Source organism: Stegodyphus dumicola, chromosome 7 (genome assembly GCF_044657685.1).
Source record: "Stegodyphus dumicola isolate Sdum_Otavi_A_Nest chromosome 7, ASM4465768v1".
NCBI lineage: Eukaryota > Metazoa > Arthropoda > Arachnida > Araneae > Eresidae > Stegodyphus > Stegodyphus dumicola.
The window spans coordinates 103255983-103283129 of NC_140774.1; the positions used below are offsets into that span (position 1 = coordinate 103255983).

The 27147-nt window shown below is 32.9% G+C and overlaps 1 long non-coding RNA gene across 1 annotated transcript; it reads left to right on the forward strand.

Moving 5' to 3' along the window:
• The first annotated feature begins 15139 nt into the window (after positions 1–15139).
• On the forward strand, positions 15140–25227 carry LOC146996301 (uncharacterized). The gene is made up of 3 exons (XR_015042171.1): positions 15140–15290; positions 18758–18792; positions 24999–25227. It is a non-coding gene; the product is annotated as an uncharacterized LOC146996301 (long non-coding RNA).
• Positions 25228–27147: the final 1920 nt, after the last annotated feature.

Sequence of the window (27147 nt, forward strand, 5' to 3'; positions counted from 1 at the left end):
ATGAAAAAAATGCTCTATAAAAAGTGAAACATAAGAGGACAAGAAAACACTACCACGAAAATTTGAATCTGCGAGGATGACTCGCATAACCGCTGAATTATGATATATTTGATCTTGATATTATGAAACAAGTTAATTTGATCCCATTGAAGAGAGATGTTAGAGCATAAGTATTGTTCAAATCATATCTGTAGGCTAAATTCTGAAATTTAAAAGTCACCCGAAAAAATATCCAACTAAAAAACGTAGCCGCCCAACCGGGATAGTGGCTGGCGAAGCTGACTGTCGTACCAACATGTGACATGCCACGGAGGACGTGGGCACCATCCCTATACGACCAATACTAATACTACCAATACGGTTAATCGGTATAGCGCCATGTCCACTTTTATCTATTGCCTAGATACGTGATACATAAGAACATACGGTGGTTACAGATAGACTGTGCAGAAGATATATATATATATTCAGATGCTTAAATACATCTTACGTAGGAACATGGGGTGCATGAGTTGTATAAGGGGACATTCATAAGAACATATCTAAGGTGCATGTTACACGATGTTGCAAGATATATGATACAAGATGCTGTGGATACAGATATATGCAGATGCCAAGATACATAATATGAGGTGCAGAGTGATATAAGTGGCAGGATACATGGTAGAAGGCGCGAAATAAGATGCATGATAAAGGGTTATGCGAGATATATGTTCCAATACTAGACTGTCGTACCGAAGGGCCCGAGTTCGAATCACGAAGAAAGCATGGATGTTTGTAGATTTATAGTGTCTGTGTGGCATGAGGGCACTCTAAATACATGGCGAGCCGAAAGGTCTCTTGATAGGTTGTGGTAGTGGAAGAGAACTATAGAATTCTAAGACACAAACTGTCACAAGATCGGGGAGGCATGCTCACTTCCTAAAGAAACTTTCTTCATACATTACAGTTTAATACTTTTTTGAAATTTGCTTTTTCACGCATTTATTAATATTTCAATTTTATGTATGAGCATTATTATTTTATCATACTTTGAATCACATTTTAATCTCTTCTAATTATGTATCCTAATTTTGCTGTTAAGGAAAAAGAATATTCGACAGCACGGATCCTCTGAAATATTTCATAATTTGATCTTCTTCTGAGTTGCCATCAAAGGAACTGGTTGGAAACTCACTGGTTGATAGTGATAAGGAAAGCGCCTTGCGCCAGCGCTGCTACCGATAAATACGGGAACGGATAGAAGCGCAGCTCGAGAATAGGTAGCGGCTGTCGAGGAACAGTACGCATATCTGGTACTCAAATCAAGATTTTTATTGTGTGTATGTTTTAATGAATGTTGTGAGAATATTTAATGTAATATAGGCAACGACGTTCGCGTACATACCACTACGATTTTTACAGATATTATAGAATGTTGGTAAACGGTAAATGGGATACCAAATCCTGCTGAGAAATATATCATGGATGTTACTAAATTAGAATGGAACAGACCCTTTGAAGCTTTACTAGAAATTACGAACAAAATAAACAGGTTGTATAGTAGATTACTTAACATAGAGTAAACTATATCCATTTTTCTCTTTGATCTATCACATCATGAAGATTATATATATTAAAAATGAATAGCTCGAAAAAATTAGATAACAGTTTAATACATTTCACTGAAGAAAATGCAAGGCCGATTGAAATTGAACCGACATACTAAGAGAACGAGCGATTAAAGGCAAAAATTCCAATGACGTTTCTGAAAGTGAATAAGTGAAAGCATATTAGAATTTAGAAGGAAATTTGAAGATAAGTATTATCATATTAAAGAGGCAAAAAGGAGAAGAATAGAAATCTAATAAAAGAGCAAGCTGCTGCGACAAAAAGCTTTGTTTATAATATTATCTACATTGTACTTGATTCAGATGATTTTATTTATAAAACTCCTTTATATGCTTCTAGTTCGCTTGTCTTTATCATACTTCAACTTGATAAAGAATACATTGTTCTACAAAATATGGAATATTGAATGAAAATTCTGAATTTTTAATAGAAGACGATGTTAGAATCAACTTATTTTTCTCAGATAAAGCAACTGACAAAGATTCAAATTTTGTCGAAGTTCGAAATGAATTTATGCAATTATTTTTTGTTTTGAATACAGTTATAACTAAAGATAAATCACTTTTTATGTATGTTAATAGACGTGATGTATTAAAATTAAAAATTCAAGCAAAGAAGATATTTCATATTCAATCTTATTTGAAAATTGAAGTGTTAGATTGGAAACCCTTTTAACCGAAATATTATCTCTTTACCCGAAGGATTTTCATCCTAAATAAATGGCAGTTGTTTGGAGTGATGTTTCTGAAACCAGGGTTTAAGAGAATATTAAATTACAAAATTTTAAAACGCTGTGGATTTGTTTGATTTCTACATATCACAAATTATCTGAGTCTTTCAGCGCTAAATATAAAGATAGAATACACTGGGATAATATTTCAACATAATCAAGAAATACTCAGAGCGTTTATGATTATGCATGAAACACTCATTAACTGGATATCTAGGCATCAAAAATTATACGAAAAGTTAATTTTAGATAACGTTGAAAAAACTGATTGGGATAAAATTTCAGAATAGCAGACATTAAGGGGTAAATTCATTTTAATTTTTTTAAATAAAAAAAAACATTTTAAAAATTAAATCTGAAATTATTCTCTAGATATTAGAACTTATCGGAAAACACTATTGAAGAACTGAAAGATGTAACAGATTGCGTTGAGATAATTAAACATCCATACTTAAATAAAAACTTTTTAAATAAATGTAAAGTAGATTAGTGTAATCTACATTTATATAAACAAATATCCGAAAATTTTATTAAAAAAACATAAATTATTAGCTCAAATATGTGCGAACTTTAAAAAAAATATTGCTAATAAATAGAGTGCTGTCAGGCTAAGATAATGATTGATAATTGTAAAACTGACTAAACCTAAGTTACCTTTGGTGAAACATTTAAGAATCAATCTTATATTATAGTAACACCTTTACGCAAATTTGGAAATCCTTTTATAATTAAAATCACTTAAGTTGAAAAACATGGTTTTAGATTTCAGTGTTTGAAATTAAATGATGCAACTTTAGAAGTTCATCAAGATTACTTTCAGTGAAGTGCCTTTAGTCCCTTTATATAAGTTTTAAAATTTTTACTTAGACATCGGAGCTGAGGATGTCAGCGGAGCTGAGGATTCTCATGTGTAGCTCCTAAAAATGCTTCTTTAAATGGAGGATTGTGAAAAAGAAAATAATATCAACAATCATTTAATTAAGATTAACTATCTTATAAAGGAAAATATCAGAACAGACAGCAGAAAATATATTTTCATAAACAGAACCTAACAGAAAATATATTTTCACAAAAGATTCATGATTGTAAAATTTTATTATTTTTGTGTCAATTTTATGAAGAAACACACCCAGTGCGTGATAAATTATGCAATGATATAAATCATCTAATTGACGAAATTAAAGAACATATAACTAAATATAAAAAAGATATGCATACAGAAACTGAAGGTGAAAAAAAATAAATTAAGAAACACGAAAAGGCTTTAGATATAGTTAATTACGTATTTTCATCTAAATGGTGTTAATTTTTATTTTAGCCAAAAGGCCTTAAAAATATTTTCTTATTAAATGGATTACCTCAACATGCTTAGAAATTTAATTTGATTTAATCATAAAATTTACTTCGAAAGTGATATAGGTGAAACAATATGTAAAAGAGTTAGACTTTGCCAGGAATAATTTGTATTATATGAAAAATATAAATATCTTAAATTTAGTTGCTTTCCTGAATTAAAGAAGTTAATAAGTTTTATAAAAAAATCTGATGGGGACACCAAATAACTTCTTTGTATTGCCTATTAAGTTATACACATTTTTTGTTGCATTTCATTTAAACTTAGTTCCTCGAATTTCATTAGAGATATATTTCTCATTCAATTAATTCAGTTCTCACTTCGGGTACAGCAAAAATACTCAAAAATTCAAAACTTCTTCATAAAAATCGCAAAATGCAAAAAAACGTAAAACACCAAATACAGTTGAAACAGTATAAAAAAGTTAAGTTAAATTTTTAGTTTCTACGCAAATGTCCCATAACATTAATCCTACAACACATTTCTAATTTACAAGTTTCTCAAAATATGCTACAGACATTTTTTAAATGGTTTCAGAATTGAAATTAGGAAGATTTTTTAAATGATTAAAGATTTAATAAAATTAATTTAAAGATTTTTTAAATTTAGCTTTTTGCATGCTCCCCATAGTGAATGTTAGGTTAAAAATATTCAATAGATTTTTCAGTAAATGCATGCATTTTCATGCAAAAGTCAAAAACATTCTAGACTTATTTTCAGTCAGAAAATTCCTTCTCAAATACACCAATAAATTTTGCAGTTTTTTTATTTAATTTTTTTATCTAAGGGACCATATAAAAAGTTCGCTTTTATACTTAAATAGGCCTCTAACCCCAAATACTAAATGTTTTCACACAATTATTCCTTTTATTTCAAAAACGTTGCTGTCAAAAATATACATATATATTAAAAAAATGCCTATAGTTTATTATTTCAAAGATCCCATATAAATCTGGTGCCATTTTTATAACTTCGTAAACGGTTTTACATATATATTTAATACGTTTTTAATACAATTCATACATTTTATCCCAAGCATCTTTTATTTGATGTTCTTCCCTAAAATATAAAATCAAATTTCTTTTAGCCATTACTAAAAACAAATATATCAATCTTCTTACAATACAAAGTTACTTCCTCAAAGTCTCAAAATAATTCTATCAGAAAAACAGTATTTAATATGTTTGCCTCTATTACTATAAAATAACAGAATCTGAGGGCGAGTATGGGAGTCTGCTGAACTATCAAAAAGCAGCTGCACCTACAACCACAAAATTTTTTAAATACATAATCCTGTATCGAAATATATGAAACCTTTAAGACTAGCTTTAATTCCAAATTTATTTTACCTTTTGAACAAATTTAAATAAGATAAGAGATGTTTTAAGAGAAGTATGTTGTATAGTTTTTAATAAGCAGAAAATTTTTAACAAGTTTAAAATAGAAGCTTAATTAATTTTTTGCTTATTTGCAATAATTTAATATTATTTTAGAAATGTTATTTTATTTCTCAGAGCATAAGAAATCTTACCACATAAATATTAAATATAAATTAGCTTATTCTTTCCTTCCCATCTAAAAAATATTCACATTATTTTAGTTATCTCATTCTGTTTTTTAGTGAACACTCAAATAATTATTCATGTTACCTGGAATATACATTGTTTCATTTTTCATATGAAATATTCCATAATAAAAGAAGCAACAATTATTCTGTAACATTTATCATATACATTATTTAATCCTAAAAATTCATTTTTCCTTTCTACTTATGCAACAAAACCTGGTGAGCCTTTCTCAAAAACTATAGGCGGCCCACCAGCGGCCGAGCGGTAAAGTCGCTGAACACTGGTAGTTCGGTCCGAGGTTCGAATCCCGCGAACGGGCTGGCTGCATGGGTGTTTTCGTGGTTTTCCCCATGTGTAACGTGTATACGAGCCAGTTTCCCTTAGAACATCCTCCACGAAGGCATTCCTCCCCGTAGGCAGATAGCCCTAGTGTGCTTTGCCATAATTAAATACACCAACACCAACTCAAAAAATATAGAATTAATCAACAAAGCAGCTCAGCTTAACAGTAATGTAAAATAAAGACAGGCAGAACAGACTAAACATAACAATTACTGAAGAATTTCTGCATTACTAGCAAGGGATCCAGCTAGTACATAAATTAAAATATTAAGCAGTAAACATAAACTTGGTTCTAAAAACTGACCAAAAATTTATATATGTAAACTTAATATACCTCTACTTATTATGCAAAATCTTTTGTTACCTTTATTTTCTGTAATAGTCTAAATATAATCCATGAAAGGAATAGAATGAAAACAAAGAGAAAATATGGAATTATAAAAATTCTAGTTAAAATTTTCTGTTTAAATATATCTTTTCATGACCAGATAAAAAAACTGGCACTCAGGTGATTAAATGATAAAAACAAAAATATAATTAATTCAATCAGTAAAATCTAATACAACAAGCAATAAGTACAAATTTATTCAAAACAATATCAAACAATATAAATACCAAAATGCAAAAATATATTTTAGGAACATATGTAAAAAACATACAGCGTGAATTTTAAAAAATGGAAAATAAAGATGTAGTAGAGATCTACTAGCCATACGAAATTCAAAATTGGATATTTATATCCATACAGATATTTGAGTTTGCAATTTTGATTTTTATCGCAGTTATCTTAACCATGTACAATAACTTCCCCTTTTTAATATTTTTATACATATTTGTAAATTCAAATGCATGACAAATACATAGTGAAATCTAACAGGAATGAAAATGTATCATTAGCGTAGACTTCAACGTAAAAGTAGTCCTAAGAAATTATTCTTACAGGAATTTTCATAACTTTTTTTATACTTTATACTTCAATAAAAGTAAGAATTCTTCAACTCAAACAATAAATAATGCATATACGAAATCTCAAAATATGCTTGATTATGCAAACACATCTTAAATTAAATCTAATGTTAAAATGGATTTTGGTAATCATACAAAAGTGAAATAAAGGTAAAGCACACAAAACTTAAGCATTCGTAATTAGCCCTTAGCCAGATTAAAGGCCTCGGTTCTAACAGCATTATATCCCTTTTACAGGGAAAAAAATACAATTCAAGAAAAAATGACATGGATCTATGTCATTTTTTGTTAAAATCAAATTCTAGAATTATATAGAAATATTATGAAATCTACATTCTGTTAGTGTTTATAATTCTATCTATAAGACATATAAAAGCAAAATCTTTCTGAAAATCATACTATTAAATTAATTTAATCAGTGCAGTATATACGATTTGTACAGCAGAAGCCATTTATTTCCTAACTTTTTTATTTCTTTTAAATTATTTCTGTATGGCAGAAACAAAAGCCCTCCTTAAACCTCTTTGCTAGATTGCATTAGATTCATGCAGAAATGCAAGAATAATGGAAAAATGAGTTTCGTTATTGTTAAATCACTTTTAAAAACACTACATTTTACATACCAAAAAAATAAGTTTTTCTCATTTAGATACCTATAACTGTATATTAACTTTAGAATTTAGAAATGAAATATATATTTCATTTCTAAATCCTAAAGTCAATTCAGTTGCTTAGAAAACAAGCTTAATACCAACTGTTTAATAAGTAACAATGTGCTTCTTATGTGTACTATTTAAAAACGAATAAATTGATATTTTCTTAATAGAAATTCCAAATTCGCAATTTATTATTTAAATGAGATTTATTAAATTTTATATTTGTAAAACTGAAAACGTGAATATCTAGTTAGAAACAAAATTTCTTCAAAGGTTTTATATACATAATAAAAACTGTGATGTACTATCTTAAATGCACTCTTACTAATAAATTTTCTTTTTCATTGCTTCTGTAAATAAATGCTAATTAAAATTTGGAAAAAAATGAGGTCGGAAACAATGAAACCAAAGAAATATGCATGTCGAGCTAAATCAGCGATAAAGGCTGAGCATGGTAACCAAGGAGCTTTCACACTGGCGATGTCTTGAACCTATTATATTATCAGATATCTTCTTTCAAACAGTGCAGCCATTGTTCGCTTTCAAATTGTTCAGTTTGTTATTTAATCAAAATTTAGGCTTCCAGATTTTTTTTTTTTTTTTTTTTTTTTTTTTTTTTTTTTTTTCCAATGGCGGACACTTTCCTATAACGGCATTGGCCAGAGGTGGTGGCCATTTTATTGTGGAGGCACCTAATAGGCGACCACCGTTACTTTTTAGGAAGGAACAGACAATTGTACATCCAAAATGCTTTCTACGGGATTCGAACCCGGGCCTTTTGGTATCGCAATCAGGCTCCCTTAAAGAGTGCACCGTCTAGGCGGCCAGGCTTCCAGATGCAAATGATCGTATGCAGGATAGCATTATTCAAAATTTGATGGCTTTAGGTACAGCCATTTTTGTTTTACAAAATTCGAGGAACATATATACATGCATGCAGATTCTTCATTATTTCTTTAAAAATGCAGAGCGATAATATTTGGTGGCAAGAATTCAAATGCGATTCACCGTTTATAGTGAACCAACGCAAAATTCTATTTCGAAACTAATAGCTACTTTGGGGCTTAAAACAAAAATAAAAAAATCTGAAAGGTATCAGGTTTTAATCGTCGAGTTTTTTGGGCTTAACAATCGCGCTGAGCTCGCAGTTTACCATTCTGCTATTACACTATTCCCTCTAAACCATTAAACTTTTTGTCTTCTTAGCTTTTTTATTAAGAATCATTTTCTTCTCACTTACCACATAAACTGTTCAACAGCAAATTTACAAAACTTTTAAAAGCAGCATAACAGTATACGTGTCGAAATCTCGATGCAAAGTTAAGAGTTGGCATACAATTTTCTGTTTTTATTTATTTATTTATTTATTTATTTATTCAGTAATCTCAGTTCGTCATATCAATGTTCAGTTTTCTTACTAAGATGGCCTCAGAAAACTTTTTTTTGTATTTTTATTATTGACGTTTTATATCTTTACTTTATTTATTAAATATCGCGTTCTTAGCGCTTACATCACATAAAATTCCATTCAAAAGCAAAATCACAAAATATTTAAAAACAACATATCTTTAGAATTTTCGATAGACAGTCTTGCGTGCTGTAGATAAAAAAGTTTTTTTTCTTATAGTGTTGCCACTGCTCGCTTTAAAATCGTTGAGTTTGCTCATCAAAAATTCGTTTCACAAAATATGAAATATTTAATGTTGCCAATGTTCGGGTGAAGGACTACGATGCTCAAAAGTTGATGTCTCTAGGTACCGTAGTTTTTTCACAATTCGAAAAGCATGCATACATTCATGCAGATTCTTCATTATTTAATTTCTGTAAATATAGTAATATAGGGCAATAATATATGGTGGCAACAATATGAAAAGTGATATACCGTTTATAGTGATTCAACGCAAAATGCCTTTCGAGACTAATATCCCATTCAGAACTAACGTACCTTTTGAGCTAAATAAAAATCATAAAGCGCCTTAAAGAATTCAGATTTCAACGTTCGCCCAAATGGACTCTTGTAGTGTTTAACATGGCTTATCAGAAGAGAATATCGATAGGGATGCAGGTGGAATAGCGTATTTTGCAGGGTTATAATTTTATACGATATTATATGAATATGCATTTAGATTAACAATTCCTGGAACCAACTACAGTTGCCAACTAAAGTTAATAAACAGAATGTTCCTGGAACCTTCTATATATTTAAAAACTAAAAAAGTACATTATGTTATTCTATAAAAATATTTAATGTTTTTATAAAATAAAACATGAATTAAATTCATCTTTATTTAAATAAATCAGATTAAAATGCAAAAAATAATATTTTTAAATAATGCGTCTATTGCATTTAAGTAGTTTAGTTTTTTTTATCTGTAGCAGACAGATTAAATGTGAAATATTAACATCTTACGTTCTTCCAAACGGCAACAGACTAGAATAGAAAGTGGGAAAAAAACGGAAAATTGTTTTTCGAGACTAATATCCCGTTTGCGCTAATAAAGAAAAATAACGGAACATCGCTCAGAGTATCAAGAAATCTCTTCAACTGCTCAGTTTTGAAAACTGGATGCAGCTACAGTGTTGCTTAATGAGTATTTTGCTTGAAGCTAAAATACGAAAACAAATATTACCAGTTTGTCATTAAAGTGTGCCAAAAGGCAAACTCAAAATATATCTTCCTCGTCTGTTTCAGACTGCGATATAAAAATTTTTAAAAATATAGAAAATAGCTTAACTATTTTTCAATCATTCTTGTTTTAAAAAGAGCAAAAAGTTCGTGTTATAATTTGTGAAAATTTAAAAAAGATTGTATACCATATATTTTAGATCTTGAAACTTCAAACCATAAACGTCAAAGAGTATTGTTATGAATTTTGTATACATGTAAATTCTTCGAGTGAAGTTATATGTGAAATTATAGTATCTTTTGTATATTGTACCCTGAAATGCTTGAGAGAAACGGAGCTATAACAGAAAACTAAGAATACAGGGGCAAGTCTATTTTGAGTAAATGGCTCTCTCTCTAAAGGCAGTGGTTTTAGTGACTAATTTTTGTCGCAAAAATTAACGAGTAATAGTCAAAAGCCGCCAAACTTGCCGATCACTTGGGAACGTTTTTATTCGTCCCCTGAGTAACTGTCATTATTACTGTAACTGAATTGTCATTAGTAATGTAATATGTAACTGCAACCGTATCAAGCCCCTTACATACCTCCCAGTAATTTCGGGAAATGGAACATACTGCAGACTTCTCCGCGAACGGGGTAAAACTATATAAGACCAGAGAGAACATCAACTCTCATTTGTTAATTCAGAGAGACTTCGGAGTATTAAGATACCCGTGAAAGCTTCGACATTTAGATACTTTTTGCATTGCGTTGTGTTTAACGTTCCCAGTAATTTCAAGTGCAACTACCGATTGTGCTCTGTGATACTGAGAAAAGCTTCACAGATATTTTTGCGGAAAATTCCAGGAATGTAAAGTGTTCCTTTTTATAAAATAAATTTCGCAAGCTACAATGAGTTCTGTGGGCATTCATTCTATTATTACGAAACCGTGTGCACGCAACAGTATACAAATTCCCCCGAAAATCAGAAATTAAATCACAGTTTTCATAGTTTATTGAAAAGACGTTTTTTCCTGCTCTCCTCGAAGGTGCAAACAATAAAATTCTGGTATTCTTAATTTGTTTGTTAAATGACGATATGTGCAAAACCTCATTTAACATAATAAACTATATATATGTAAGATAAAAATATATGAATCAAAATTATAGATTAAACTATAAACATTAATTCTTCCTCTCTATTCTAAAATCGTAATAACTTCTTTGCATTGCGTCATTTCTAGATCACTCTATGATCGGCGCAGCTCTGATGACGTTACCATTGGGAACTGAAACTGTCCTTGAAAACCAAAACTTTTCTCTTCGCGTGCCTCCATCTTGCATAACTATGCACTTCAGCTTTTGCCCTCTGCTCTGCTAAGATGTAATTTCGCTGGCTTGCTTTCTATCTCAACAATATCAAAAATGTAAATCTTCTGTGGAAAGGCACGACTAGAGTGCCAAGAGATTGTGGCCACAAATATCAGTTGAAAATAAAAATGGAATTAAAACTGCCTCGACTGCCAAGTTCTTTAAATACTACGCAATCAAAATTCTTCTTCAGTATGGGTCTAATCACGCATCTACAGTGCATCTACAGTGTTCCGTCTTTTTCCTTTGTGCTTTTAATATGACATATATATATATATAGTATTTTAAGTGCATAGACGCCACTGGAAATTTTAACAGCTTGGCAGTCTTAGATGGCTGAGTGAAATGGCAGGAATAAGATGTTGACACAAGCCATGTTCAGCTAATTAACCATCATTATTTTATTCATTAGAATCATTCTTCGTAGACAATATACTTTTTGATCATAAAGCAATTACAGTAATTTTTATTTACACTGGTTTTAAAAGTAAGACCTAGGCATCTTAGCTTGAGAAGCAAAGCAGCGCGAAGATGTTAGCACGGTATAAGCTAGGGAAAGGAATGACGTGGTTGTTTTGCAAAGAGCGTTTATACTAAGTATGGTGTAGAAGTGCAGCTAATCTGTGATTGGTTAGTTTTAGGCTGTTATGTAACATGGAAAGATTTCGAATTTGAGAGAACAGATAAATTTAGGGGGAGAACATAAAATTTATAATACTTAATTTTGAGGGAGCCAGATATTTCTTAAAGCAGCCATCATATTTTGTTATATCTTACATATCCTCCCTCTTCAAAAGAAAGGCTGGGAAAACATGGTGGAAGAAAAAGCATTAATGCATTAGCGAAGCAAGAGAAAGTTTATCATATGAGGAAAGACATGAGGAAGCATCAAGGACATAACCTGCAGGTTTTTCTATGTCCTGTCATTGTTCATGACCTTTCTCATACACATATTATGAAATACTTAAACATATAAGTTAGAAGTATTACAACAGAAATATAATTTATAAATAAAACTAAATAATAAAATAACACAAATATAATTTTAACATTAATTAGAAACATTTTGACATTAATTATAAACAGCATTTTAATTAGGAAAAAGCAAAAATTTGTTTATGAACTGTTCACAACGTTTCTAATGCAAAAGTTTATTTATGAACTGTTCACAACGTTTCTAATGCAAAAGTTTATTTATGAACTGTTCATAAAGTGTCTGAAAACTATTTGACAAATGTTGAAACCACAATCTTAATCCTCGGAGGGCATTCCTCGTTGAAAGAGAAGATTCCAATGTAAAATTACAAATATAGGCAAAAAATGTAACATCAGTGGTTGTTTCCACGATATTTTTAATTCAAGGAAAAGAAGGAAAAAAAATTATGTTCTTGCAGAAGATGTCTGACTGCCCTCAAAATCAACAGAATTATTCAAATCTACGCCAAACTAAGGCTTCTTTTTTTTTTTTTTTTTTTTTTTTTTTTTTTTTTCTTAATTTTAAATGGTCGATTAAAATAAAAATCAAGTTCCTGGCAACTTAATCCCTTCCTTGGCTACATTTCTCTGTTGGAAATTTTTGCAATCTGTTTTGACCTTATTTGGCAGCCTTAGTTTAAAAAAAATTATCCTATAATATTTTGATCCATTTAACGGAACTGCTTATGATAATAACCGAGGTATTTTATATGTTTTTTATGCAAACGGGTAGGACTTGGTCAATTCGACAACAATATTCGAATGATAACTGTAACTGCGATCACATTAAGCGGCATCTGCTGTATTTCTGACCTAAGTAAAAGGATAATAGTGAGTTATGAATAAAATCAAATGAATCGCATGATGAATATTATATCAAAAGATAAGTAATTCAAAACCGAATCATTTTTCTTATATTTCCTTCATAAGCATATGCTCCACAAGGTTTGTATTTTGCTATGCTAGCTGTAGAATCGAGGACTGCTGTAACATGAACATGCTGTAACAAACAAAACATGTTGTAAGTGAATACGTAAGAGAGCTAGAGAACAGGGATCAGAAGCAACATGCACATTACGCTATGAGTTTTAAATTTATTTATCAGAATCTTTACTATACAGGGTTCTTATAACGGGCTCTTTTACGTAAATAAAATCAATATCACTCTGAAGCGGCTGGTTAGAAGTTATGTGCACGTACTCCGTGTTATCTAGGTAACCGGGGGGGGGGGGAATATTGCGTAAATTTCAATTTAAGGTAAATTAAATAATCTTTTTTAAAAATGGTTTTACCTATTTATTTCGACTATGTACTAAGTTTAAATATGCTGCTTTATTTTTTTTTTACTAATCAATATAATTTGTTTTGTAAATTAACAAAAATGTTCGAAACCATACCATGGGGCAAATTGTAACAAAATCTCTCGGCAAGTTGTAACATGCTACAACATCCCTCTGGAACTCGATTCATTTAGTTGCACTTTTTTCTTTGAATATTAATATGAAAAATTACTTTATTCTGTCTTGTTTTCTTTTTGAAAAAATAGAAAAATGCATATTTTTTACACTACAGATACAGCCTTTTGTTAAGGCATCATCTCGGAGACAGTCTAACAGAGGCTGAATGAAAAAAAAAATCTGCCGTTCTAACTAACACACCAGAAACAAAAGCTTTGGAAAAAGAATATGAAAATATAATTAATGTGAAACGAAAATAAAATAAAATAAAAATAACGGAAAGAGCAAGGTTAAGAAATATCCAAAAAGAAAAAAGATAAAAAAATGGAGGAAAGGTTTTGAACTCAGATACAATTTCTGCAACAGAAATGTTGTTGCGTTTAATTCTCAGAAATACCTATAGCCATTTTGATGAAGAAGAATGGATGCAATGCTCAATTTTCAAATGTGGGCGCACATTAAGTGTGTAAGAGGAAACAATCTACCATTTTTATAACTGCAGTTCTGATGAAGATTGACTTTTATCTTGTTTGATTAAATAATTTTATCTTTGTTTTACTATAAATCACTTGATATCATTCAATGTCATTAAACCAAATAATAATAACCACTAAATTATTTTAAATATTGTAGCTTTTATTCTTACTATTTGCCCGAGTTCTGTTAGAATTTGTCCCAAATCCAGACAAATTGTAACAAACGGATTGGATTGGATTATTCAATTATGGCAAAGCACACGAGGGCTATCAGCCTAAAGATATGGATGCCTTCGTGGAGGACTTTATAAGAGAAACTGGCTCGTATACACGTTACACATGGGAAAACCACGAAAACGCCCATGCAGCCAGCCCGTTCGCGGGATTCGAACCTCGGACCGAACTACCGTTGTTCAGCGTCTTTACCGCTCGGCCGCTGGTGGGCTGTAACAAACGAATGATCATGGTAAAGCACTTACTGTACTAAAACCAGGAAAACTGCCGAATGCTTATTTTAGAATAGGATGAAGTGATAATTATTCTGTAAAAAATAACAGTTATAAATAAGGAAATTTTAAATATGTTTAAAAATGTAAGCATTTTTGCAAAAATTGTTATAACTAGCCTCTATCTCCTATACTCTCCTGTTTAAACTCAGATTTAACTTCTATAAACAAATATTCCATAAAATTGTATATTCAGGACGAAAACCATATTTAGTTTCGACTATAAAAATAAATATGTATCAGAGAGAGAATAATAGACTCTACGAACGAAATTTTTATAGTGTCATGTTTGAACAAATGTGTCTAAGATCACGAACAGTTTTCGAGTGATTGAATTATGGCTTACGAAAGTGCTATTTAATGGAAAAACAGGATGCAAAACATATTTTTCCACTAAATAGTGGTTAATGTAACAGTTATTCGATATGAATCGTCAATATTTCTTTTTACAATTACATTTCAGCTCATATTTCCGGAACGCATTTTAGACCTTGGTGTTTGGTATAAAAGAAGTAGTAGTAAAGACAGCAGGCATCATTTTGCTTCCTTCAAGAAGTGCAAAGCTATTTCGAAAGAAAGAGTTGAAGACATCTGCCACAACGATGATCTCGAACTACATCGTATCCGCAGTCATGCTTGCTGCATATGTGGTCTGTGCGGCAGCAGCTAAGAGTAAGTCAAAGAATTCTATTTCTGTAGTGTTTCAGCATGCATTTCAAATATGTATAATTTTATTTTTAGACTTCGACTATCTTAACTCTGTGAATCTAGATATTTCAGATGTTTAAAATCAGGTTTCCTTGTCAAGCCTAGAGCTTTTTTACCTACTGCGGGAATCTATTTCTCGACCATCTCAATGTACATCAAAGAATTTATAGTTTGAAAATGGCCTTTTAGGAAATAAGTAAAATTTCTGTGTTTATTTTTCAAATAAAACATAAATTCCAGCATTCTAAAATGTTTTATAATTTACTTGTTTTTCTATTAGCAAAATCACCAATAATGTTTGTTTAATTAGAATAGCTAGGCGCTATTTGTAAGATGCACTTTGCCCCGAGATTTTGATTTATACAGTTAGACTTTCTGCTTCAAATGCTAACATGCAAATTACTTTATTTTATATAGTTTTATTCCCCAAATAGAAAAATAGGTTTTTTATCCTCAAAGATTAGACATCTAAGGCTTCGCCTTAGAAAAATTCTAATAGGACCTGATGCAAAAGAAAATCTCCCATTATGACTGACTCATTCGAAAACGAAGCGTTACCAAAAAAAAAAAAATATGGGAGATTATTAATAAGTTGTGGAAACAAAAAGAAAAATATAAAGGAAAAGGAAAGGTTTAAAAAAAAGTCCAAAAAGACAACGGAGCGATACAATGGGTGAAAAAAAGGATTTTTAACTCAGATATAGATTCTGAAATATTAAAAGCGATTTTGTTTAACTTGTGGAGATGCATATAGCAACTCTAAAGAAAGATTTTGATAAGTAATTTTTATGCGTACAGGGCGTGTTTCCTGCTGGTAATTGCTTCTGTTGATTACTTTGATTCTTGGTTCAATGGCTCGAATTTTCTATCAAAATGACCTTTTCTTTTTACCGTCATGTCAGTTTTATCCCATTCCTTTTGAATCGTTTTCCAAAAGTCCGTTCAGTATGGATGTTTTTCTAAATCTTTTTTTAAAATACCTAAAGCTCAAAAGTCCACAGGAGAAGCGTCAGGTGATATAAGCATTTCATTAAATGAGATGCATTTTATACCTCTTTCTGATTGTTTCTTTGCTAAATAAGCTGAAGTTAATTTCGACGTGTGACTAGAAGTTTTGTTCATATGAAGCTCAACTTTATTGATATCCCTTGCCTAGAATATCGTCTTAAAAAATTTGCTTTTCAAATATTCTGCTGAAAGTATAATGAATTAGTTTTGCCCTTACTTCAGACATCTTTTAGTTTTATTTCACCGTTATAACAAAACCCTGCAATTATAGTGCAACAACCACTTTAAGCGTAACCATGGGAGCTCTATTGTTTTAAATCTCCACAATCTCGAGCTCATCAGACTCATCAACGGCAAGCGCAATCTTGCAATCCTTCCAACGTGAATTCCACGGGCTTGTTCTGATGTTATTGTCAAACAAGTGAGATAAGTTGCAACACAATAAATCAGTATTGTTCACGTTTTATGGAGTAATTGATTACACTTTTCTTTATAAATGAAAAAAAAAATTATAAATTTTATCATTTCGTTAAGAAATCCTTCTATTATTTTCTCCCAATTTTGCTTGTGCGTCTTTACTACCTGTAGGATTTCCGAAGAAATTTATTATACGTTTATTATATACTATACTGTGTTTAGTATCTTTTTGTATTAAAATACTATTTATTATTATTTTTATCGTTATTTTTTATTATTATCAAGTATTAATGTCATACCTGCAAACAGTTTCGATTTTACTACAGTTACTTAACTCATCAATCGATATTTGTCTAGAAGAACTTAAACTAAATTAACCTTCAAACCACATAAAAAGACAAGCACTATGTTGATATGTAATACAAGGGTGTTTCATATGGAGTGAACAAAATGAATAGCATAGTACAAATTCTGTGACTAATTTATTAAGTCAAAACAAATTAATTCTGAAACTACAATTATACAAGTTTTATCTGGCAACAGTGAAACATTTTCCAGTTGCGAAATCGCTGCTACAGGCACTTAATCAAAATGGCGCCATCCATGTAAGTGAAAGCATACCGTGTTTTGGAATACGCCAAACTATCGTCGTTTATCGTGGTTCAAACACATTTTCGCACGAAATAGAGTAAGGAATTACTGCATCGTCACAACATCAAACAGTGGGTGAAGCAGTTTCAGGACACAGGCTGCTTGTGTAAAAAAAAACCAGCCCAGGCGAAACAGCAACCGAAATCGAAGTCACTAAAAAAATTCGTGAAATGTTTTTATGAAATCCCACAAAAGCAACGCGTCGTGCGAGTTCTGAACTCAGTGTGTGTCATATAACGGTGGCGTTTGTTACGGAATACCTATAATTCCGGCCATACACCTTTCAGATGGTGCAAGCATTCAAACCTTCCGACAAACCGTTGCGTAAAGCAATTTGAAAGATAAGTTGGAGGTAGATGGTTTCGCGAAAAGACTTGTGCTTACAGATGAAGTTTTTTCTTCACATTTCGGCCAAAGTTAATCGCCATATTTACGACTTTCGAGCACGGGAAATCCACATGGTGTAATAGAACATGAACGTGATTCTCCAAAGACAAATGTTTTCTGCGCCATTTCGAACACTGGTGTTTTCGATACCTTTTTCTTCATGGAAAAATAGATTAACGGGTGCATTTAGCTACATATGCTATCAGGGTGGTTATTCTCACATCTGGAGGAAGTAGTTCTCGACTTCACTCTGCAACAAGACAGTGCTCCTCCACATTAGCATAAAAGCATACTCTGGTAGTTGAACGACAGTCTACGTCATCGCTGGACTGGCCATTCTGGGTGTTGTTTCTGAGACGTGGCTTTTACGAGACGATATGCCATTGCTTTGTTGACCACCGAGATCTCCAGATCTAAACTCTTGTGAATTTCTCCTATGAATTATTTAAGACAAAGTATTCTTGCTTCTATTTCTCCAGGACTTACAACAACTGAAGCTGCCGATAGCTGACGTGATCGAATCATTAGCAAAGGATATTCTATCACGAATGTGCCAAAAACTGGTATACCGCATTAGCCGTGTCACCGGAGGGGCACACATAGAATATCTATAGAAACTTGAATAAATATAATTTCAGAGTAAATTTGATATATCAAAATTACTTACAGGCTTTCATTTTGTCCCATTCAATATGAAACACCCTCAATTACTTCCCTTGTAGTAAGAAACCTTCATAAAAGATCTAACATAGGTCTATATATATGTAGAAATATGTTTATTAAAGCAATAATAATCTTAAGATGCTTATTCTATATTTTCAAATGAATGCAAGCAAAAATGTCTGATCTCAGTTATAATTTTTTGCATTTATTAATTATTGTGTCAGTTGTAACTCTTGGATACATTTTGCACGTATATGAAGTATTGAACGAATTAATGAACTAATGAAATTATTATTTCTTTTCAGCTGGTGTCAAATTTATCTGATAAATCTCAGATATGGTACGTATGAATTCTTTTGATACAGTGCTACATGCTAATAATGTAGGAATATTTAACTCGTGAAACCGTACTTACATTACAGGAAACTCAGGCATTAAATATTATTATTTTATTTTACCTGTTTTCTGCATAAATTATGACCTGCAAAGTACAGGGTGATTATAATTAAAGTTTAAGTTTCAAAATGCTATAAAAAAAGAACCACTCATGAAAATGACGTCAAATTTGAAAGGAATGTTATTGAAGAAGGCGGAAAGCGTATGGCAGAAGAAAAAATTTAGTTTCAAAAGTTAGCAACAGATGGCGCTGCAAGCGGAAGAAGACCTAAATTAAAATGTTAATTAAATTTCAGTGTTATAAAGCCGTCAGGTACCAGGCTGTTCCTCATTTTGCGTCTCAGACGTTCGCCATGGGTGTTTCACTGCAGGACCGCGCTCTGCTGGTAAAGCTGTATTACAAGAATGATGATTGTGCAAGAGTAGCTCTGCAAAAATTCAGGACACTGAAGGGTATAAAAGAAGGCATTGGTCCAATGAGTGTCGTAGGTCTAAAGAAAATGATGCAAAAATTCGAAACGACAGGTTCGCTTGATGTGCAGTCTGGTAGAGGGAGAAAACGAGTGCATTCGACGGTAGTTGAAGAAGTGGCCCCAGCATTACAGGAGGGGTCGGCCGGTGGTGTGCAACCGTGCAGTGCACGAGGAATTGCCCGAACATTGGACAGGCTCACGAGCACGGTGCTGAAAATTGTACGAAACATCCTGCAATGCTATCCGTACAAAATTGGCTATGTGCAGGAGTTGCTTCCGTCTGACCTGACAGCTAGGGAGACGTTTGCGTTAGAATTCCTGGCTCGCATGGAAGTGGATAATGAATGGCCGTGGAAAATTTTGTGGACAGATGAAGCCCATTTTTATCTGACACGATACGTGAATACCCAGAATTGTCGAATACGGGCAACAGAAAATCCATTGGCAACGCACCCCGTACCACTTCATTCTGAAAAGGTCACGGTATGGTGTGGCTTTATGGCATCATTCATCCTACAACCATATTTTTTCGAGCAGACGGGTGCTTCCGGTCCTGTTATCGCAACCGTCAGTGGTCAGAGGTATGCGTCTCTTTTGCGCAACCACGTGATTCCAGCTCTGCAACAGCATGGATGTGTGTATGAAATCATTTTTATGCAAGATGGCACTCCTCCGCACATTGCACATCCCGTGAAGCAGCTGCTGAGGCGCCATTTCGGAAATGCTCGAATTATCAGCCGTCATTTCCCTACAGCCTAGCCGTCCCGATCGCCTGATCTTACTCCGTGTGATTTCTGGCTGTGGGGATATCTGAAGGATGTTGTGTTCCGTGCTCCAATTGCAAATTAGCGCAATTAAACGCACGCATTTCACAACACATTCTGAACATCACCCCGGAGACACTGCGATCCGTTGTGGAACATGCTGTTTGTCGCTTTCAACTTGTTGCACACAATGGTGGACACCATATTGAACATGTTTTGCGCCAGTCTCGCGACAGTTCCGAACTTCTTTGATGAATGGTTCTTATGCGGTACGTCGCCGCAAAACTCTTGAAACCGATTTGTCCCTTTCGATGTGATATGTACAGTCATGCAAATAAAATTATTCAACAATTCTAATTTGTCAATACGTTTTAATGTGTAACTTCCACCTTAGCCGTTGTTTTACGAATCATTTCTCGTCGTGATTCTGCCGCTTACAGCGCCATCTGTGGCTAACTTTCGAAACTAAATTTTTTCTTCTGCCATACGCTTTCCGCCTTCTTCAATAACATTCCTTTCAAATTTCACATCATTTTCATCAGTGGTTCTTTTTTTATAGCGTTTTTAAACTTAAACTTTAATTATAATCACCCTGTATATTAAATGATTAAAAAACCCATTTAGGTTCTGTTACGGAACAAATTTATAAATACTATTTAAAGAAATGAATTTCAATCATAATCCAGTATTCTAAGCCAATGGACTCAAACTCAGGTTGCACGCGAAATACATGAAAGATCCAGTGACGGGCCAGAATATTTGTTTTTTGAAAATTTTTATTAACAAAACAAAGAATTTGATATGGGCACCACATAAGTTCCTTGCATGGCATATAAAATTATACATATTTTTTGCTGCACTTCATTCATAACTAATTTCGGAATATGAAATTAAATGTCCCACACAATTGTTGTCGTACAGGATTCAAACTTCTTGTATTTTTATTTTGTCGTAACGAATATAAAACTTTCATAAATATAAGCGTAGAAACGGGAGACCACATTAAAAGTTAGTTATTTAATTGTTAAATATGAATATTTTCGTAATTTAAAACACTTCTGTGACTGGAATAAGTATAATACTAAGACCAACAGTTGCGAAAATACACTCATGTCCATAAATTAAGGATAATTCGGAGTCAAGCGGGAATCGCTCTAAAATAAATGTATCACCTGTAAAATCACTACACACATCTTCAAGAATCATATGCAAATTCCAGAAAGTAACCAAATGACACCGATGGTACGTCACAATGACGAGAGTGTAAGAGAGTGATATATAAGGAATACAGGCAAAGAAGTAAAATTGTTCGCTGGTGCTTTATAAGCATTTCAGTGCAATAACCGAATAGTTATGACACAAACGACGCATTTGGATGATTTTTTACGTGGTAGAATTATCGGCCGTCTGCAATGTGGGCGTACCCAACTGGAAGTATCAGACGAACTTGGAATTGCCCAGAGTGTCATCTCCAGGCTTTGGCAACGATTCCAAGATGATGGTAATGTGAGTAGACGTTACAGCACAGAGTCGCCCCAGAGTAACAACGCCGAATGAGGACCGGTATTTGGCAGTTACTGCCAAAAGAAACAGGCGGAGCACAGCCTCAGACCTGTCTCGTCAACTCTCTTCAGACACTGGTACGACAATTTCAAGGGCAGACCGTGTACAGACGCTTAGGGCAGATTGGTCTATATGTTCGTAGACCTATCAGATGCGTTCCACTTAATGCAACTCACTGTCGCCTGCGGTTAGCCTGGAGTAGAGAGCATGCATTGTGGACACCGCAACAGTGGGCTTGTGTGATGTTTTCCGACGGGTCCAGGTTTAGCTTTCAGTCTGATTCTCGCCGGACTTTCATATGGAGAGCTCCAGGTACCCGTCACCACCAAGGAAACATCATTGAACGACACCGTTACGGTGGTGCAGGTGTGCTCGTTTGGGGTGGAATTATTCTGGGTTCCAGAACTGACCTGCACGTTCAAATTGGAACCATGACACGCCAAATCTATCGGGACGTCATTCTGGAACAACATGTACATTTATTTCGGGGCGCCATGGGCGCACAATTTGTGTTTATGGATGGCAACGCCCGTCCTCACCGTGCAAACATCGTAAGCGAATGCCTTCAATCGGAGAATATCACCCGTATGGACTAGCCAGCATTCTCACCGGACTTGAATCCAGTAGAGCACGTGTGGGGCATGCTTCGCGGACGAGTTGCAGCCCGTCAACCTCCTCCTACATGTCTACCGGAACTTCGGAGAGCATTGCGTTTTGAATGCTGTAATATCCCCCAAGATCAGATCGATCATTTGATACTCAGCATGCCTAGGCGTTGTACGGACTGTATTGCATTGTCTGGGAGACATACAATGTACTAACAATCATACCAACCATATAATATTGGTTTTTTGTAAATAGTTTTTTTTTTTTTTCTTTATTTGCTCCAGGGAGAAAAAATCGCTAATTTTTTTAATAATATCAAACATATAGCATCTTTTTTTTGCTCTTTACCTTTTGTTTATTAAATAAGTTTTATAAATAAGTCAAATTTGCTTTGCTTGTAACTCTTCCTTAGCCTGATTTTGCATTGTCCTTAATTTATGGAAATGAGTGTAAAAGACGGCTAAGGATTTTTAAGGACGGTAATTGGGGAAATTCTTTTATATATAAATACTTTTGGTGCTGCTAATTGCAATGAAAAAGGAAGCTGCACAATTATATATTATAGCAGCCCCATATACAAAATGTCAACATTCCACGTCTAATCGGTTTTTTTTTTTTTTTTTTTTTTTTTTTTTTTTTTTTTTTTTTTAGCTAGACGAAATACATACTTAAGTATGTAAGAGGAGACATCATGAGTGTCCGCCGAAAACATCGAGAACGAAATCGTCGCGGAGAAAACAAAGTAAGGCAAAAACGTCGTGATACAAAACATCGAGGGAGAAAAGAAAGCAAACAGAAAACATTGCAGTTCTAATACATTGCGCTACAAAATATCGTCATCGAAAATAAAGCGATTCAAAAACTTTGCAAATTAAAAACATCGCCGTCGAAAATATCGTATTAAAAAATAAAGTACCAACAAATCATCGCATGACGATTACATCGCACACATGCGTTTTCAACTTTTAAAAGTTGTAAATGCATGTTCGTATATTGATTTAGGAGCTCAGTTTGGAAAGAGAGATTCTTTTACTTCCGTATTTCATATTTTTGAATGTAATAATAAATGTTTGTTAAAAGATAAGAAGAAAATTTAAGCATTTAAAAATGGAAATGAGTAGAAAATTAACGCAACTTATAAAACTTAATTTTAAATTTACATAGTTAATTAACAAAGATCATTAATAAATTAATCTTTTTTTATAAAGTTTTAATCCTAATTTTTCATGAAAAATACAGGAAAATGAAGATAAATAACTGCATGAGGTTACCTCTATAAAAATTTCTTAATTAATTATCAAATTATTTTCTTTTACATTTGTTAATATTGTATTGTTTTGGTGAAAATTATATCTCGTTTTGTTTCAGTTTATTCTTAAAGTGTCGCTAACATTTCTTGGACGTCCAAATAAGCATGCGAATATGTATTTACAACTTTTTAAAACCTGAAAAACACACGTGTGCGATGTTATCGTCATGGGATGATTTGTAGGTGCTTTATTTTTTACTGCGATATATTCGACGAGGATATTTTTAAAGTTTTTGAACCGCTTTATTTTCGACGACGATATTTTGTACCACAATGTTTTAGATGTGCGATGTTTTCCCTTTGCTTTCTTTTCTCCCACGATGATTTGCGTTGTTTCTCCGCGACGTTTTCGTCCGCGATATTTTCGGCAATAACCACGTATAGATGCCATGAAAAAAAGTAATCAAAATGAATTGGGGGATAATCCAAATGGATATTTCCATTGATATCTGATAACCGATATTTTTCACGAATACTTTACTGTGCACAAGAAAGTTAAAATGCTTCATATAAATTTTTAATTTCGCTTACTAAATGTTTATCAAAACATAGGTATATAATGATAAAAATCTGATGTAGATACTACATGACTTCCTTGTATGGCCTATTAAATTATACAAATTTTTTGTTGCATTTCATTTAAACTTGTTCTCTCAAATTTCATTAGAGATAAATTTCTAATTCAATTAATTCAGTTCTCACTTCGCGGCAAAGCAAAAATACATAAACACTCAACACACTTTCATTCAAAGTTTTAAAATACAAAAAAACAAAAAATATCGAATACAGTTAAAAAGAATTTAAAAACATTTTTAAGACAAAATTATAGTTTCTACTTAAAAACAATTCGGCCAGCAGGCAAGAACGTTTCTTCGTAACGATAAGGGTGCGCGTTATACGGAGAATATACCTAAAAAAATTTTTTAAAAATGTCGTTTGAAATTACAGCTGTGGCTATACGCCGGATTACACGGTAATTATTAGATTGACTATTAGCTTTTTGTCTTACTAAATAAGTTTAGAATTGTTATCACACTTACCAATAAAAAATTGCCGTCTATTAAACTCAATGTGTTTGCAATGAAAATGATTTTAAAATGCAGTGGATACTGTGTTATGAATATCAAGCAATTATATCAAGTATCGTCTGTAGCATATACATTACGGTGAAAAATGAGAAATGAAATAAATACGCTAAGAATAAAACCCATTTATTAAACCCATTAGCGTACTGTAATTTCGAATAAATGAAAATAGTGAAATTTATCTTCACACAAAGTAATGTTGGGCAAATCTATGAAACCAATAAATGTTAACTTACCGCATAAAAGCTCATTCTGGATGAGTTTATTGATATCGTTATTTAAATGTATCATTTCTTAGATATCTCTTACATCAATTAATAATTCAGTTCGTGATTTGGTTTCATTTCTAGGTTAAAACTTCCTGAAATGGGACTCCAAATGAGCAGCATTAAGAAAGACGACTTTACCGAGGACCTGACTTTAATTTTAATACAACACTCTCCAAGTTCTCCACTCGAAAAGTTTTTATGTTTCACCTGCAGATATAAAACTTCCTTTTCAAGAAAAAAGTGCTTTTTATAATTAGTTTCAAATAGTTTCAGATTGGTTTTTAAATAATAAACTTTTTGCTGCAATGTAGTTACTTTTTTTCTGCTTGTTCAACAACATTCCAGGCATTAATGCTATTGAAAACAATGTAAATATATGTTTATTGATTTAACAACTGGCCTAAAGTAGTCAAAATGTTTCAGAATTAACTTTGCATTTCGTCTTATATTACACTGCAGAGAGTTATTAATTCATTTTTCTAATGCCCTGCGTGCCCACCATTCATTCACATTTTCTGTTTGTTTCCCTACCGTAAGAGTAGTTACACTCAAACATTATCAATTTCATAAAAATAAATAATTCTAGCCAAGCTGCTTGGGTATATTCCCCTAATTTTATTAACTGAGAGTATGCACCTACGGTTTGAAACCGTTAGTTTAATCATCGAGAGAAGAATATGTTAAATGCGGTATTCTTGAGTGCGTAAGCCGCATTGGTGTATAAGTCTCTTAGTTTAGTTGATAATGGCAAAGCGCAGTAGGGCTATTTTCTATATTTGCTAAGAGGATGGATGCCTTCGTAGAGGACTTTCTAAAGGAAACTGGGTCGTATACAGGTTACATACGGGGAAAACCACGAAAACCCCATGCAGCCAGCCGGTTTGCCTGGAATCCAACCCAAGTCAGAAATGTTGTTGTGACTTATCTCACTTGCCTGTCAGTAGAATACGTCCACAAAATTCCTCGTGGCAACGAGAGCAAGACTGCGCCTGACGTTGGCAAGAGTCTTGAGCACCATACAGGTGACAGTACGACTTTTCCGCCCGCAATTTTGATGGAGAGCACACCGGCGGGATGGGTCCGAGGGGTCTACCACTTCTCTTCCTCTACCACGAATCTCTAGAGAGGACTTTCGGCTCGCCACATATTTATAGTACCCCACACGCCGCACACACATTTCAGGGTTTCCTTTAGTTTGAATAATTAATTATTTTAATCTTGGTATCTTTTCTGAAATTCTTATTCCCCTTCGCATTTCCTCGCCAGTGATGCAAATTAAGCGAAGAGAGTATTTAAGCAGACAAAACGAGAAGGTTAGACAGAGCGTATTTTGCTAGTGTTTGCACGTTTGCTATTTTGTCCTCCAGCTGTTAATCTCATTTATGGCGTCGCACTCTGGCCATTTAGTAATTCTATCTCCGACGTAGGTTGCTCACTCAGGAACCTATATTCCACACACTAAGTCTGCAAGCTGTCCGTTCGTATAGTGTTCCATGCTCTTCGTATGGTAGCTAAAGCTCCTCACTTTCCACTAGCGCTCTCCTGTAGAGCATTCCGTGGCGGCGTAGAGTGACGTTTCTGGGCATGGGTTCCTATGCACTTCTTAATCTTATGAGCCCCATCTACCCTAGAAGTTTGTGGCTACATTTACGGCACACACTGTATGTATATATATATAAAGACATAAAGTAAGAATTTAGAGCTCATTTTTCACAAAGACTAAAAATTGAAATTCATAATTAATAAATTATATATATATATATATATATATATAATATTAATATATATATATAATTGAAATAGAAATTGAAAAGCTAAGAAGTAATGTGACGTAAGACCTATTTGGTCTTAAAAATGTTTTTGCGCAAAATGCTGCAAAAATATGATATAATAGGAAGAAATATTGAAGTGAGCTTGCTAAAAAGTTACCAGGAGCTGTGGCTCCATGAAATAGTTCAACGCAGTATTTTTTCAACGCAGGATCGCTAAATGAGCCCTGGGGGCCTGTTGAAATCTTACAACAGGTCAATGATGATCAAGAGATGAACTGGGGGTCAATAGCCAAATATGCGCTTGTATTTCATTAGCATAATGAAGATCCTATTGTTTACAAAAAAATTATATATATTAAAAGATTGATAATTAAATGTTTATTGATAGAAAGTTGTATGATGTAGTAACAAAGAAATCCTACAATAAACACAAGGAGAAAATACACAAAAAATTATTC